Below are 5000 nucleotides of genomic sequence, written 5' to 3'. Positions count from 1 at the left end.
TATGTATATATACTATATATATATATATATATATATATATATATATATATATATATATATATATATATATATATATATATATATACATATTATACACACACACACACATATATATATATATATATATATATATATATAAATATATATATATATATATATATATATATATATATATATATATATATATATATATATATATATATATATATATATGTTTGGTTCTTAGATATGAGCCATAGTATAATATATTTTATGGTGGTCAGATCCGGGAGCTATCATCAAATATATTAATGGTGACCAGACCCTTGGGATCGAGAGAGTCTGTTTTAAATATTGGTGATTAAAGGGCCGTGTTTCGATTAAAGATTTAAATAGTACAGTGTTGATAGGATTCTGTGTATTGTAAAGATATATTTTTTGAAGAAGTATGAAATTATTTATCAAATTACAAGATGTTGCAGTTCACTATCGAATAGTTTTTGATTAACCTAAATTTTCAGGAGTATTCAGAAACTAATATATTCAAAGTTCAGTTGGTCTCTAACCTAGTGGCATTTGGTGGCCATGCAACGAGTGGGATGATGAAGCCCCTAATCAAGTGTTTAGCCCTAGAAGCGTTGATAAACTCTGGAAAGTTGTCGGAAGAATATATTGTAGCAAATCATAAACTGTTGGAGAAAGTTAAGGAAGAAATTTTAGTGAAGCTACGACCATATGGCCATCAAACTGAATGGGTAAAAGCATAGAGGAATGTTGAGGCTGAAATTCGACGAATTACAGTGGTGGAGAATTTGTCCACATTTAAGATGATGGCAGAACGAGAAGAAAGAGAGAGAAGAGGCTAAGAAATGGAAGCAAGGCGAGAAGAAGAAAGAGACAGAAGATGAGAAGAAATGGAAGCAAGAAGAGAAAAAGAGAGAGAGAAGAAAAAACACATGCGGAAGAAATGGAAGCAAGACGAGGAGAAGATGAACGGGAAAAAGCCCGAAAGATCGCAAGACACGCAAGAGAGATGGAAGGAAGGAAAATCACAGGACCAGAAGAAAAAGAGAGAAGACATGAAGAAAAAGAGATGGAAGAAGTGAGGCATGCGAGGGAGTTTGAGCTGTTGAACGCCTGTGCACAGTTGACAACTCAGACAGAGACAACACCTACTAAGAATGAACCCATTTTTAATGTGTCGGATGGCCAGATGTTAATTCAAAAGGTTCACAGAAGAGGACCCAGATGTGTCCCTCCATCATTTTGAAAGGTCCGCATTGACGATGAAATTTCAAAAATATAAATGGGGTGTGTTATTGCAGAGGTCTTTGGCATAGGCCACATTGCTTACTTATCCTTATCTCAAGACCAGAGGATGGAGTATCAAGAAGTGAAGAGGAGCATACTGAAATTGTATCAAATGACCCCTGAATATTATAATGAAAGGTTCCTTAGTTTGAGAAAGGATCAGAAAGTAACTTACTTGGATTAAACTTATAAGGTACGACAATGTTTTAAGAGAGGGACAGAGGCAGCTAACGTAAAGGAGATGGCAGATTTAGAAGATTTTATAATATTAGAGCAGTATCTACGAGGAGTTCCTGACCAAATCTGAACGTACTTGTGAGAAACTTCATAAAGCCAATTCGATGAATAAAGATTATGATATCATCAGTCGTAAACCCTCCTCGGGCATGAAGTTTCAACCGTCGTTCCGACCAAGTGTCAAGTATTTACTGAACTATGGAAACCAGTTCAGTAATAACTACGTTCAACAGTTACAGCGAAAGTAGCACTCATATTGTCCCTAAGCAAGATGTGATAGTGCCACAGCAACAATCATTAAACTGTCCCCCTTCAATTATCGTGAAAGACATGCAGAAATTCGATATTGACCGTTTTAAGTGTGGCAAGAGAAGCCGTATCAGTAAGAAATGTTGGTCAAACCAACAGAAAGCAGTCACCCACGTGATTAAGGATAATTCGACGTCACAAAATGCAAAGGGAAAGAAGCAATCAGGAAAGGATGGAGAGGAAAATAAACCAGGCATCTTTTATACGACGAACTGGACAAACTCAAAGAGTGTGGATACCTTTAAACCAAATTTTTATGAAGGTATATTAGCAGCAATAGATGGGAGTGAGCAAACCTGGTCAGGATATTGAGTGACACAGGCTGTAACCATAGTGTGTTGGTATGAGGAGTAATCCCGTTTGTGGAACAGTCTCTCACAGGCGACTCGGTTATTTATAAGGGAATAGGAGCTGAGGAGGTTACCCTTATTTGCCGGTTAAAACTGTCATGTGAGTTGGTGACAGGTCTTTTTGACTTTGCGGTAAAGGATTCATTGGTCAAAGGAGTAGATATCTAGCTGGGTAATGAGGTTTGTGGAGCGCCATTTGTGCCTTGTCCCATTGTAACAGAGCAAGCATAGAAGTATAGTCCTATGGCTAAATTTGAGAATGATTTCCTGTATCTGTTTTCTAGTTGTGTGACAACTAGGAGTATGAAGAAGAGAGTGGCTGAAAAAGAAGAAAAATAAATCGAAGGAACAATGATGTTGGAGGATTTGTTTTCTGAAGAAGAGGATCTCTATGATTGTATGCAAGAAGAGAACTCCCATGTAGGCCCGAGCGTAGAGGAATGAAAGATGGCCAAACAAGAGGACAAAGAAGAAATGGACTTGGCTGAAATAGAAAATTAAACTTTAGAAGTAGGACAAGTGAGTAGGAAAAGTTATTGTACCGTGTGGGGGATGAGATGGAGGCCAGCAGTCTCTGGCATGTAATTATCTTAAGGTAGGGTTGCTTATGAGGAAGCATAGACTCACCAATATCCGTGAGAGTCTCGAATGGGAGATATATCGTCAGATATTACTTCCCGCAACACAGTTGAGAAGACAAGAGATCGCTGTAGTGCACGGGATGGAACGTATGGGGATAATGAAGACAGAGGAGAAGATTATGAATCACTTTTTCTGGCCTGGCATGCAAAAGTATGAGAGCCACTATTGCCCAGCATGTCACATATGTCACATGGCTGGAAAGCAGAACAAGTATATTAAGAAACTTCCCTTACATCCGATAGAAGCGCGGGGAGAACCCTTTAGCAAAGTGATGATCGACGTTGTGGGACCTTAACCAAGGACGAAAAAATGTCTTAAATATATGTTAACCTTGATGTGTCCAGTGACGAGATACCCAGAACCCATACCTGTCAGGAACACCAGTGCCAATATAATCACCGAGATGTTGCTATACTTTTCTACTAAGTTTGGTATACGGGAATTTGTTCAAATTGACAGATGTACAAATTTCAGTCAAAATTATTTCATGACATAATGAAACAGTTGGATGTAAAACCAAAACTATCATCTGCTTATCATCCGGAGGCCCAAGGTGCATTAGAAAGGTTTCATCAAACATTCAAAAGTATGTTAACAGAATTCTGCAACAATGCAGGTAATGGATGGCACATAAAACTACTGTTGAGCTCATTCGACGTACCTATTGCTTATCAAGAAAGCCTGAGAAGAAACCTGAATGAAATGGTATTTGGATGAGAAGTAGGAGGATTGAGAGGAAGCGGGTGGAGGATATGTCAATAATTTGAGGAAAAGGATCAGTGAGATAAGGAAATTCTCTCTAGTAAACCTTAAGACAAAGCAAGGAAAATGTAGAAAAGGTTCGATAAGAAAAGTAAGGACAGACAGTTTCGATAGGACAACAGGTATTAGTTTCCCTGCTGATAAAGAGAATCCCACCCACCAACAAATTTGAAGAAACATTCAAGGTTTCGCAGAAAATCAGTGACCGGACCTACGTTATTGAAACCCCAGGACAAATGGAAAGTCAAAGGAAAGTACATGTCAAATTACTGAAACCCTACTTGAGCGAAAACGCGACCGAAGTTTTACAAGTGTCTATAGAGCAAACCATACCATCCACGGACAAAGTTGATGTATATGAAGTAGGGGCAGTAAGCAAAGGGAATAATATCTCTATCGATCCAAGTTTGGGAGAGAAATTAACTCTTTCGGACCAGGATCATTATGATGAATTAAGCCGATTAATTAGAAGGTTCCCTGAATCTTCCTGAGACGTCCTGAAACAAACCAATATGGCAAATTATGAGATACACCTTAAAACAAGGGAAAGGTTATTCAAACAACGCGCCTATCAACTGTCGCTGTATTGCCGATAAGTCATGAGAAAATAAGTGGACTATTTGTTACAAAATGAATAAGCCAAACAAAGTCTTAGGCCTTACAGTTCCCCAGATTTCTTAGGATGTGTACAGACTACTGAAATTTCAACTCGATCTGTGTGGCTAGTTATTATCAATTTCTGCTTTTCAGCCAACTTCACGATAATATATGACAAGTAAGGTTTGTCTTCAAGATCAACTTGTTGAAGGGCTACTGTCAAATTCCTTTCGACGTCAACGGAAAATGGGTTTCCGCTTTTATAACCACATCAGTGTTATATCAATGCACCGCCATGCTATTTGGTCTAATGAACGTCCCGGCTACTTTCCAGCATGTAATGGATAACCTTCTGGATCGATAGGAGGAGTAGGCGTATATCTCAACGATATTGTGATATATTCATCGACTTGGGAAGATCATCTCCGAATCTTGAAGAAGGTATACCAAAAGCTGAGAAGAGCAAACCTGACGAATAACCTGCAGAAGAGCAAATATGGAAAGGAGACAGTTCGGTACTTGGGATTTGAAGCATCACCTCCCACAACGAGAAAGCAATTACAACCATATTTAGGGATGGCTGGATTTTACCGACGTTTTTACCATAAATTTTCAGCTGTTGTTGCCTCCTCTACAGATATAACTAGCCCAATAAAAAATTTTGCATGGACCAGCGAGTGACAGGAAACCTTTGAGAGGGTAAAAGCTATATTAACCTCGAAACCGATACTGCGAGCACTGGATTTCAACAAGAAATTCCTTATTCAAGTGGATGTGTCGGATAACAGGATTGGAACTGTTTAATTGCAAGGG

Source organism: Palaemon carinicauda, chromosome 10 (assembly GCF_036898095.1).
Source record: "Palaemon carinicauda isolate YSFRI2023 chromosome 10, ASM3689809v2, whole genome shotgun sequence".
NCBI lineage: Eukaryota > Metazoa > Arthropoda > Malacostraca > Decapoda > Palaemonidae > Palaemon > Palaemon carinicauda.
This window is presented reverse-complemented; position numbering follows the sequence as displayed.